This window comes from Zingiber officinale, chromosome 1A (assembly GCF_018446385.1).
Source record: "Zingiber officinale cultivar Zhangliang chromosome 1A, Zo_v1.1, whole genome shotgun sequence".
NCBI lineage: Eukaryota > Viridiplantae > Streptophyta > Magnoliopsida > Zingiberales > Zingiberaceae > Zingiber > Zingiber officinale.
In genome coordinates this window covers 144689586-144702682 of record NC_055987.1, presented here as the reverse complement: position 1 = coordinate 144702682, position 13097 = coordinate 144689586, and the positions used below count along the sequence as shown (strand labels likewise).

At 35.7% G+C, this 13097-nt stretch overlaps 1 non-coding gene across 1 annotated transcript; it reads right to left on the bottom strand.

The window, feature by feature from the left end:
* Positions 1 to 12718: 12718 nt before the first annotated feature.
* Positions 12719 to 12824, bottom strand: LOC122039168. Its single transcript, XR_006128057.1, has one exon. It is a non-coding gene; the product is annotated as a small nucleolar RNA R71 (small nucleolar RNA).
* Positions 12825 to 13097: the final 273 nt, after the last annotated feature.

Sequence of the window (13097 nt, the reverse complement as noted above, 5' to 3'; positions counted from 1 at the left end):
ATAGAGGGGGGGTGAATATCGATTCGAAAATACAGAATATAAGCGCAGCGGAAAAGTAAATGAACATAGTTGTTTTTACTTCTTTCAGAGCCTGTGACGACTTCTACTCGAAGGCCCGTGGTCCTTGACCACTTTCGTTGGGCAATCACTAACAGGTCGAAATATGATTACAGAATAAATACAGGAAATGCTAGTGAAAACAAAGTAATACCGACAAGGAAATTAACTAAAAACCGAAGGAGCAGTTTGTCGGAGCTTTGTTGACATCGCAGCAGAGCAGCAGGACCAGCAGTAGAAGAGTTCTCAGATTGATGATTGATTTAGAAGCTCCTGCCCGGGGCTTCTTTTATATGCTGCTCCGGGCGCCTGGATTCCTTCCGGGCGCCTGGAATGTGATGCTACACATGGCGACGACTTGGCTGGATATAATTTGCCTTCCGGGCGCCCGGACCACCTTGTTCCAGAAATCTCCTTCTTCCTGCAAAACAAAGTTAGTCCGAGGCAATATATATCCTGCAAAATAGATTGTTAGCACATTTTATCATAATAGGAATTAGCACAAGTAGTATGACTTAGATTCCGTCTTTCTGAGACCGGAATCTAGTCACGATCTCGACTTAGATATCCGAAATGGATCTAAGCCGGATCGACGCCTAATATTCCCTTCCCGGGAACGCGTCCTCACAGTCACTCCCCTCCAGTGACTTACCTCACTTACCTGCCAGACGTCCGGTCAGCCCGTCGACCCGTCTGGACTTCTTGCCAAGCGTCCGGTCAGCCCGTCGACCCGCTTGGACTTCTCGTCAAGCGTCCGGTCAGCCCGTCGACCCGCTTGGACTTCTCGCCAAGCGTCCGGTCAGCCCGTCGACCCGCTTGGACTTCTCGCCAGCTATCCGGTCAGCTCGTCGACCTAGCTTGGACTTCTCGCCAGCTATCCGGTCAGCCCGTCGACCTAGCTGGACTTCGTGTCAGACATCTGGTCAGCCCGTCGACCTGTCTGGACTTCTCCTGCACACTCGATCAAAGTTTCAGATAACAACGAACCTAACTTAACCTGATTTGTCATTCATCAAAACCTGAGTTAGACCGTTAGTGCTACCCGCACCAACAATCTCCCCCTTTTTGATGGAATGACAACCTGGTTAAGTTAGTGAAAAAATGCAAAAAACAGGTACATCGGTTTTAAAGTTAGTTTTAGTGTTTTCAATTTGGTTTATCTAACTTAACCGTCCTAACCCTCCCCCTTTGGCATTCATAAAAAAAACAAGGGTAAACATAGTGTTGAGTTATTGTAAAACAGCTGATGTTGAAAAATATCTGAGTTTGGTTCAAAATTCAAGGAAAAAGTAAAAAGAATCCAAGTAAAAAAAATCAAATTGACTTGGGGGAGACAAGTTGAATTTTGAAAAGTATAAATTTAAAACAAAAGTTTAAATCAGGTTTTTCAACTTTTCAAAAAAAAAATTTTCGGTTTAAGTAACTTTTACTTTTCAAAAGGTAAATTTTCAACTTCAATTTTTCAAAACAAAGCAAAAATTAAGTGAGATTAAATTTTGCCAAAATAAATTTTTAAGACTAATTTGATAAAAGCTAAATTTGTAAAGTTTAATAGTCAACTTTTTAAATCAGGTTTGAAAATTAGGTGGAATTAAACTTCCAAGTTTTTCAAACACTTAGTTAAATTTAACTTTTTGTGAACTAATGTTCAAACATAAATTAGTTTAAAAGGCATTTTTCAAACACACAAAATTTTAGTTAATTTCTCCCCCTGAACTTGATACTTAAATTTAACCAGCTGTCTAACCAATTAGGTACTAACTAACTATCAGAAGATAGTAGCTTTCACTTGGTTAGTCAGATTAAGTTGACTTGACTGATCAACTTAATCTGATTAATATCTGAGTTGTATTTAACGTCCAGACTTATGCTGATGCACTGAAATAAGCATCTTAAGTCCAGACAATTAGCCTATGCATCTCACCCCTTTCTATGTTTGTCAAACACAAGCAAGGTAAACCTAAGGTGTTGGTGAGATGCTCAAAAACTAGGCCTATGGGTACATGTTTTCTAAGGATTCAAAGCTAGTCTAAGGCAAAAACTGTTTTTGAAAATCTAAAAATGGAAAGTTTTGAAAGCAAACAAGTTTAACTTATAATTTGAAAGAATTATTTTTGAAAAACCATTCTGACATTTAAAATTGCTAGTCTATTGAGCACATCCCTAATTTTCGACGTAAGTTGCTAAACTCACTTTCAGGGAGTGGTTTTGTGAAAATGTCTGCTAAATTTGATTTGGACTCAATGTATTTGAGTTCAATATCACCTTTAGTAACATGATCCCTGATAAAGTGGTGCCTAATTTCAATATGTTTGGTTCTTGAATGATGCACAGGGTTCTTGGTTAAGTTAATTGAACTTATATTGTCAATTAATACTTTTACATTTGTGATATTTAAGTTGAAATCTTTTAGAGTATGCATCATCCATAATAATTGTGCAACACATTCACCTATAGCTATGTATTCTGACTCAGTTGTAAATAGAGCAACACAATGTTGCTTTCTACTAAACCAGCTAACAAGTGACGAACCTAATAATTGGCATCCACCACTTGTGCTTTTGCGGTCTAATTTACATCCAGCATAATCTGAGTCAGAATACCCTACTAGTTCAAAATTATTGGTCCTAGGATACCAAATTCCTACATTTGTTGTTCCTTTAAGATATCTAAAAATTCTTTTAACTTGTGTCAAATGGGATTCCTTAGCACAAGTTTGGTATCTAGCACACATACTAACTGCAAATAAAATATCAGGTCGGCTCGCAGTTAAGTACAGTAGGCTACCTATTGCACTCCTATAATATTTTAAGTCAACTGATTTTCCATTTGGGTCATTATCTAAGATTGTGTTTATTGCCATAGGTGTTTTTATTTCTTTTATATTTTCCATTCCGAATTTTTTAAGTAATTCTTTAGTGTATTTGTGTTGATAAATATAATTTCCTTCATTTGTTTGTTTGATTTGTAATACTAAGAAATAAGTTAATTTTCCTACTAGGCTCATTTCAAATTCTTTTTCCATTAGATTAATAAATTCCTCTAAAAAATCTGAATTTGTTGAACCAAATATTATATCATCTACATATATATTTGTGAAATAAATATGTCTGTATTTAACGATTTAACAAACAAGGTTGGGTCAATTTGACCTTGGTTGAATCCTTTAGATGTTAAGTAGGATGTTAGCCTTTCATACCATGCCCTGGGTGCTTGTTTAAGTCCATATAATGCTTTCTTTAACTTAAATACATAATCAGGGTGTTCTAGACTTTCAAACCCAGGAGGTTGACCTACATAAACTTCTTCTTTAATTAGTCCATTAAGAAAGGCAGACTTAACATCTATTTGGTATAGTTTGAATCCCTTATAGGCTGCATAACTTAGTAACATTCTAATGGATTCTAATCTGGCTACTGGGGCATAGGTCTCATCATAGTCAAGTCCTTCAACCTGACTAAACCCTTTGGCAACTAGTCTAGCTTTATTTCTAGTAATTTCCCCAGTTTCACTTAATTTGTTTCTAAATACCCATTTTGTTTCTATTATTTTCTTATTCTTAGGTGGTGGTACTAGGTCCCAAACTTCATTACGCTCAAATTGGGCTAGTTCTTCTTGCATGGCTATAATCCAGTCTGGGTCTAGTAGGGATTCATCCACAGTTTTGGGTTCTATTTTTGAAATCAGGGAGATTTGACTCAAGTTCCTAAAAGATGATCTGGTTTGAACCCTTAGGTCTGGGTCACCAATTATTTGATCAGTTGGATGGTTGGGATTCACTCTTATAGTTCTAGGGGGTTCATTTTCTTGATGTTGCTCTTCTTCTTCATAACTTAGAGTCTGGTTGGTTTCTGGAACAAATTCAGGTGGTTGTGTACGTTCTAAGTCTTGTTTAGTTTCTTCAAATTTTACATTAGTTGTTTCTTCAATTTTTAAGGTTACCTTATTGTAAATTCTATAGCCTCTACTATTTAGGGAATATCCTACAAAAATTCCATTTTCAATTTTAGAGGAGAATTTTCCTAAGTGTTCTCTTGTATTTAAAATAAAAGCTGGGCACCCAAATACTTTAAAATATTTTATATTTGGTTGTTTATTATAAAATATTTCGAAGAATGTTTTGTTATGGGTTTTATTTATTGTTGTTCTGTTCTGTACATAGCAGGCTGTACTAACGGCTTCTGCCCAGAAGTATTTAGGTAGGTTATACTCATTTAACATTGTTCTAGAAGCTTCAAGTAAGGTTCTATTTTTTCTTTCTACAATCCCATTTTGTTGGGGGGTTTTAGGGCATGAGAACTCATGATGGTAACCGTTTTCAAGACAAAAACTGTTAAAGTTGTGATTTTTAAATTCTCCCCCGTTGTCACTCCTAATTCTTTTAATTTTAATATCTTTTTCGTTTTCAATTTGTTTGCAAAAATTTGTAAAAATTTCAAAAGTTTCATCTTTATGTTTTAAGAATTTTACCCAAGTAAACCTAGAATAATCATCTATAATTACTAAACAATATAAGTTTCCATTTATAGATTTGACTCCATGGGAGTCAAAAAGGTCTAAATGTAGAAGTTCTAATATTGAGTTAGCTTGTGGTTGATTTGTTTGTTTGTGAGTGGATTTCGTTTGTTTGCCTTGTTGACAAGCATTACATATGGTTGAATCTAAGTTGGGTAATTTTGGTAAGCCTCTCACAAGTCCATTTAGTTTACTTATATTTCTGAAGTTGGTGTGAGACATCCGCCTATGCCATAACCAAGTTTCTTCTTTTTGTGTTAAATAACATTTAATGGACGAGATGGTTAAGTTGATGGCATAGATGTTGTCTTTTCTAAAACCTTTTAGGCTTATGGTAGGATTATCTAGATGTTTGATTAAACACTCTGTGGATAGAAATTTAACCTTATACCTAATATCACACAATTGACTTATACTCAGAAGATTATATTTAAAATTTTCAACAAGTAAAACATTTGTAATTATAAAGTCTAATTTTAATTCAATATTACCTATACCAATTACCTTGAGTTTGCCATTATTTCCAAAGGCAACTGTTCCTAAGCTTTTGTAAGTGAGTTGAGTGAACTTAGTGTGATCTCCAGTCATATGTTTGGAGCAACCACTGTCCAAAATCCACTTGGTTTCCTACAGTAGGATTTAAAGTTAGTCTTTTTTGAGCAAACATTATTGTAGTTAAGTTTTAAAGATTGAAATTAATTTTTAAGTTTAAAATTAATTTTTAAGCTTAAAATTAAAATTTTGAAATTGATTTTTAAGTTTAAAATTAAAATTTGAAATTAATTTTTAAGTTTAAAATTAAAATTTTGAAATTAATTTTTAAGTTTAAAAATTTGAAATTAATTTTTAAGTTTAAAATTAAATTTTGAGATTGATTTTTAAGTTTAAAATTAAAATTTTGAAATTAATTTTTAAGTTTAAAATTAAAATTTTGAAGTTGATTTTTAAGTTTAAAATTAATTTTTAAGTTTATAATTAAATTTTGAAATTAATTTTTAAGTTTAAAATTAAATTTTGAAGCAAATTTAAGCCTTATTCATCTCACCCGATCTATATTATCAATCAGGGAATCCTATGATTTTGTGAGATGACATTAGATTTTTTACTTATGGAGTTTTGGTTTAACTTGTGTTAGATTCAGATTTAGCTTTGGTCTCCACAAATAGGCATTCTTCGGATAAATTTCTAAGCTTGGTGAGTCACATGGACGTCATTAGAAGTAACCAACCTTTCGAGATTTTCCGAATAGTCCTATCCACGGAGCTTAGTACTAAATCTTGGTCTAACTAATTAGGATCCATTTAAGGATAGCTTCGGTCAGTTCCACTTGGCCAAATGCACCAGATCGAAGCCATATCTTTCTAGACATGCGATGCCCAAGCTTCCCTTGTTGGTTGCTACTCGGAAAACCTAGAGGTTCCACTGTACAAAAATTTTGTACAAAGATCTGAACCTTTTCCTAGCTACCATGTATTCTTTTAAATTAAATTTTGGATCGCCTGCGGAACTTAACACGTTTGATCCAAAACTTAATCTATTCGTTCTTTTAGGTTTTGACTTGGATCTCCTGCGGAACTTAACACGTTCGACCCAAATCACCTTAAGTTATTAATTCCATTAAATATTAATTTCCATAATTGGTTCCCAGTTCTGACGTGGCGAGGCACATGACCTTCTTGGATATGGGAGCAACCACCACCGACTAGACAAAACCTTTTATAGAAATCTAATATTTAATTTCCTAAAATAACTTTAGGTTAACCGAAAAGAACAATCAAATCACAAAAAAAAAAAAAAGAACACAACATCGAAAAGCATATTCGAAATACTAGAATCGCATGCCTCTTGTATTTGGTATTATTTCCAAAAATAACTAGTATGATGCGGAAAGAAAAAATTACTAGTTATACCTTTTAGAAAGACCTCTTGATCTTCTACCGTATTCCTCTTCTAACCTCGGACGTTGTGTGGGCAACGATCTTCCGAGATGAGAACCACCAAGCACCTTCTTCTTCCTTGCAAATTTCGGCCATCAAAACTTCTTCTAGGATGAAGAGGTTCGGCCACCACCGCTATGCTCCAAGGGATGCTAGAAAAGAGGCTTCTTTTCTCTCCTTCTTCTCCTTCTTAGATCCGGCCACCAAAGCTATCTCCACCATGAGAAAGTTTCGGCCACACAAAGGAGAGGAGAGAAAACAAAGGGCCGGCCACACCCAAGGAAGAAAAGAGGAAGAAAAATAGAATAGAGTCGTTAGCCATGAAGTCTCCTCTACCCCCTCTTTTATAATCTTTGGTCTTGGCAAATAAGGAAATTTAATTAAAAACTTCCTTAATTCTTTTGCCATGAAAAGGAAAATTTTATTTAATTAAAAACAATTTTCCTTTTCTCAATTTCAATGGCCGGCCACAACAATAAACTTCCAAGCAAATAAAATTTTAAACACCAATTAAAACTTCCTTATTTGCTTCCGGAAATTTATAAAATTTCTCCAATAATTTTATCCCTTTATGATTGGTTTATAAAAAGGAAATTTAATAAATTAAAATCTTTCTTTTAACATATGGATAAAAAGAAAGTTATCTCTAAAAATTAAAATCTCTTTTAATCTACAAATAAGGAAAGATATCAAATCTTTTCTTAATCTTTTGTAGAAACTTATAAAAGAGAATATTTAATTTTAAACTCTCTTTTAAATCATGAACATGGTTAAAAAGTAAAGTTTTCTTAAAATTTAAAATCCTCCTTTAAACAACAAATAAGAAAAGATTTCAAATTTTAAACTCTCTTTTAAACATGTAGATGATTTACAAATAAGGAAAGTTCTTACCAAAAATTAAAACCATCCTTTTAAACTACAAATAAGGAAAGAGATTAATCTCTTCTCTTAATCTTTTGTAGAAAGTTATAAAAGGAAATTTTTTATTTTTAAACTCTCTTTTAAAATCATGATATCCACATAAGAAATAATTTTAATAAAAATCCTTTTTAATATTCTAGTGGCCGGCCACCTAAGCTTGGGACCCAAGCTTTGGCCGGCCACCTACATGACTCATCCACTTGGTCTTGGCCGGCCCTAGCTTGGGTTCCAAGCTAGCTTGGCCGTCCCCATTGGATGGGTAAGAAGGTGGGTATGCGGTGGGTATAAATCTCTATATACTAGAGGCTACGATAGGGACCGAGAGGAGGAATTGGTTTTGGTCTCCCGATGAAATTAAGCATCCCGTGTTCGCCCCGAACACACAACTTAATTTCATCAATAATAATTCATTCCACTAAAAAACTATTATTGAACTACCGCACCAATCCCAAATTACATTTTGGGCTCCTTCTTATTATGAGTGTGTTAGTCTCCTATAAAATAACAAATGTCCACAAATTAAGTAAGTTACTGACAACTCACTTAATTAATATCTAGCTCCAAGAGTAGTACCACTCAACTTCATCGTCATGTCGGACTAAGTCCACCTGCAGGGTTTAACATGACAATCCTTATGAGCTCCTCTTGGGGACATTCTCAACCTAGATCACTAGGACACAGTTTCCTTCTATAATCAACAACACACACTATAAGTGATATCATTTCCCAACTTATCGGGCTTATTGATTTATCGAACTAAATCTCACCCATTGATAAATTAAAGAAATAAATATCAAATATATGTGCTTGTTATTATATTAGGATTAAGAGCACACACTTCCATAATAACTGAGGTCTTTGTTCCTTTATAAAGTCAGTATAAAAGGAACGACCTCAAATGGTCCTACTCAATACACTCTAAGTGTACTAGTATAATTATATAGTTAAGATAAACTAATACCTAATTACACTACGACCTTCCAATGGTTTGTTCCTTTCCATCTTGGTCGTGAGCTACTGTTTATAATTTATAAGGAACCGATAACATGATCTTCTGTATGTGACACCACACACCATGTTATCTACAATATAAATTAATTGAGCAACTACATTTATCATAAATGTAGACATTTGACCAATGTGATTCTTATTTCTAGATAAATGTTTATACCAAAAGCTAGGCTTTTAGTATACACTCTAACATCCCTAATGTACTATCATCCAAAAAATTTCACCAGTATCATGATTCAAGTTAAACTTGGTCTCTGATCCTAATTACCCTATCGGGTTAGTTTGTTTTGGGTTACCCTGTCGGGTAAGTGAGTTTTGGAGGTGCCAGCTATTCTGGAGCCTCCCCCTGAATTATTGGCCATTAATTTAAATTTTGATTTTGGGTTTGTGTCGATTCTTTTTATAGTTATGGTTAACTTGGTGATAATTTTGTTGATTTTTAAAGTGTTTAGATTTTGCATTTAATTTAGGTTTGTATTTTGGATTTTGATTTGGTTTATTCGATTTTATATAATGTATTTTTTTCTTTAGGTATATAATATTGATTAGGTCATACTTGCGTGGTCAGACACGCTTTTGGAACCCAAGCTTGATTAGTTGATTTGTATTGAGTTATTAATGACTTAAAAGTTTTATTTGAGTTTGACTTGTATCCGAGTCCGGTTTTATTATAACATGCTTTTTGATTGTTCAGGATTAAGTCAAGATTTTTTGATCTTGTTGTGAATTTTTCTAACATTTCTTTTAAATTGTTAATCTCATTTTTTAGTGATAAATTCTCCTCCTCAAGTGTTAGATCTTGAGTTGGATTTGAAATTTTGATTTGTTCCTTGAGGTTTTGATTTTCCTCAAGAAGTGATTTGTTTTCATTTTCTATTTTAGTTAATTTACTATTTAAACAGGAAATAATTCTAAAAAATCTTTTGTTTAAATTAAAATATACCTCATTCGGGCATTCGGAAACGAGTACGGACTCGTGGCTTGTTTCGGGTTCATACCCGTCTTCATCTTCCGACTCGTCTTCTGTTTCGTCTTCGCGGGCCATTAGTGCGAGGTGGCTCTGATGTTTCTGCTCTTCTTCTTCCGATTCGTCCGAGGAGTCGTCCCACGTTGCTTTAAGTGCCTTCTTTCTGGTTGGCTTTGGTTTGTCGAACTTCAGTTTTGGGCATTCGTTCTTGTAGTGTCCCTTTTTATTGCAGCCGTAGCAAGTCACGTTCTTTTGTTCTGAGGGCGAACTGATCTTTTAAAGATCCTTTTTGCTGAAGCTCCTTTTTCTCCTGGTGAACATTTTTCTTACCAAGTTCACCAAGTGTTATTCGTCTTCAGAATCTTGGTCGGAATCTTCTTCAAATTCAGGCTTGCTTTTCTTTTCTTTGGTGGAACCTGCAAATAAGGCTATACCTTTCTCGGCTCCAGCATTAGTTTGTTCATGTAATTCTAATTCACAGAAAAGCTCATCTAACTTTAACTTGGAAATATTTTTAGAAATTTTGTAGGCATCCACTATTGATGCCCACAAGCTATTACATGGAAAAGCATTTAATGCGTACCTTATTAAGTCTCTATTTTTCATCTGGTGGCCTATCGCATGAAGCCCGTTGAGGATATCCTTGATCCTCGCGTGGAGCTGATTCGTCGTTTCCCCTTCCTGTATTTTTATATTAAAAATTTTATTTAAGAGCAAGTCTCGTTTGGTTACCTTGGCGTTGCTTGTTCCCTCGTGCAGCTCGATCAATTTGTCCCACAGTTCTTTAGCGTTTTTGTGTGGACCGACTCTGTTTAGTTCTTCTCTTGTTAATCCGCACTGTAGAGTGTTGATTGCTTTATTTTCTGTTGATGCCTTCTTCTTCAAATCAGCTGTCCAGTCTTCAGGATCCAGTATATTCCCGGAAGTGTCTGCTGGAATTTTGTAGGGTCTCGTAACGCTCATCCACTGGTCGAAGTCTGTTTTGAGGTAGACCTCAATGCGTTTCTTCCAGTACGGAAAATCGTCCCCGTTGAAGAGTGGAGGTCGTACTGTGCTGAAGCCTTCTTGTTGAGACATCCTGTACACAGATAAATAACCGAAAAAGAATCCCAAGACTTGGTCTTGGATTAGTAGTGCGAGAAGAGAGAATAGAAGAAAAATCTAGATTGGTGTTGCACCAATTTAGATTTAATTGCAAAAAAATATTAAAAAATGATGAACCAGTTTTGAGTTTAAGTGTAAAACTGAAGACCGGAAAAAAAGGAAACAAAAAATTTCACCCCCAGTCTGATTGGTGGTTGCACCAAATCAGAGCGGTACCTGCTCTGATACCACTTGTAGGACCATTAGATTCGATAGAGGGGGGGTGAATATCGATTCGAAAATACAGAATATAAGCGCAGCGGAAAAGTAAATGAACACAGTTGTTTTTACTTCGTTCGGAGCCTGTGACGACTCCTACTCGAAGGCCCATGGTCCTTGACCACTTTCGTTGGGCAATCACTAACAGGTCGAAATATGATTACAGAATAAATACAGGAAATGCTAGTGAAAATAAAGTAATACCGACAAGGAAATTAACTAAAAACCGAAGGAGCAGTTTGTCGGAGCTTTGTTGACGTCGCAGCAGAGCAGCAGGACCAGCAGTAGAAGAGTTCTCAGATTGATGATTGATTTAGAAGCTCCTGCCTGGGGCTTCTTTTATATGCTGCTCCGGGCGCCTGGATTCCTTCCGGGCACCTAGAATGTGACGTAGCTGCTCAAACCGAGATGCTCCACGTGGCGACGACTTGGCTGGATATAATTTGCCTTCCGGGCGCCCGGATCCCCTCCAGGCGCCCGGACCACCTTGTTCCAGAAATCTCCTTCTTCCTGCAAAACAAAGTTAGTCTGAGGCAATATATATCCTGCAAAATAGATTGTTAGCACATTTTATCATAGTAGGAATTAGCACAAGTAGTATGACTTAGATTCCGTCTTTCTGAGACCGGAATCTAGTCACGATCTCGACTTAGATATCCGAAATGGATCTAAGCCGGATCGACGCCTAATATTCCCTTCCCGGGAACGCGTCCTCACAGTCACTCCCCTCCAGTGACTTACCTCACTTACCTGCCAAACGTCCGGTCAGCCCGTCGACCCGTCTGGACTTCTTGCCAAGCGTCCGGTCAGCCCATCGACCCGCTTGGACTTCTCGCCAGCTATCCGGTCAGCCCGTCGACCTAGCTTGGACTTCTCGCCAGCTATCCGGTCAGCCCGTCGACCTAGCTGGACTTCGTGCTAGACATCTGGTCAGCCCGTCGACCTGTCTGGACTTCTCCTGCACACTCGATCAAAGTGTCAGATAACAACGAACCTAACTTAACCTGATTTGTCATTCATCAAAACCTGAGTTAGACCGTTAGTGCTACCCGCACCAACACATACAAGCAGAGAACTATAAATGAGTTAATTCATAGCACAATATCCACTATTACAATAAAACCTTTGGTCTAGAACATTTTCTGAATTAAGGACTTCCTTAACTATTTCTTACTTTTATTTTCACATTTTAGTTGAAAACCTCATAACAACCCATTATCAATTTTGTCTAATTAAATTTGAAGTGTAAAACCAACTAGCATTTAATCTTCAATTCTTGTAAGATCGACTTTTATAAATTTTATTACTTGACGATAATCGTGCGCTTGCGGTCCTGACATCAAGCTTTTGGCGTCATTGTTAGGGATTGAGTGTTTTAAATCTAGTTAATTTATATTAGAGTTTATCTAGATAATTATTTTAATATTTAATTCTTTTATTCTTTATTCTTTATTCTTTATTCTTTATTCTTTATTCTTTATTCTTTATCTTTCATTACTGCATTTCCTTTTTTTTTTAATTCTACATTTCTATATTTTCTCATAATTTATTTTTTTAGACACTATGAGCACTAACATGTCAAGCAGACCCTTAAGAGAATTCGCTGCACCCATCTCTACAAGATTTTTATCTCCGATTGTGTAACCTCATATCGAAGCAAAAAGTTTCAAACTAGATCCAAATTTAATCACCATGATATATGGGCACAAATTTAGAGGAGAAGTATTGGAAAGCCCATATCTGCACCTTGAGACATTCTTGGAGCTTTATGTTTCGGTGAACTGTGAGGGTGTCTCAGCGGATGTCATTCGGTTGATGACATTTCCTTTCAGTATCAAGGATAGGGCGAGGACTTGGTTTTATTCTCTCTGTCCTCAAAGCATCATATATTGAGAACAATTAGAGCAACAATTTCTAAATCATTTTTTCCCTCCAAGCATAACAATGTATATGAGGAAGTGCATTACAAGTTTTGCTCAGATAGATGGAGAATCACTATTTGAAGCATGGGAGAGATTTAAAAGTTTATTAAGACAGTATCCTCATCACGGTTTAGAAAGGTGACTATAATTACACATATTCTACATGGGGATTTCATTCTCAAATAAATCTTTATTGGATTCATCAGCTGGAGCCTCTTTTTTGAACAAAAGTGTGGATGAAGCATATACATTAATTAATCAAGTGACATTGAACCTCTAAGAATGGTCAGATAATAGTTGGATGGATTCTCCCCTGATAATTCCAGATGTGCAAGCCATAAAGGCAAAAGTGTTTGTCAAACAAAATGTAATTCAACCATTCAAGAATTTTGAAAATCACAAGTC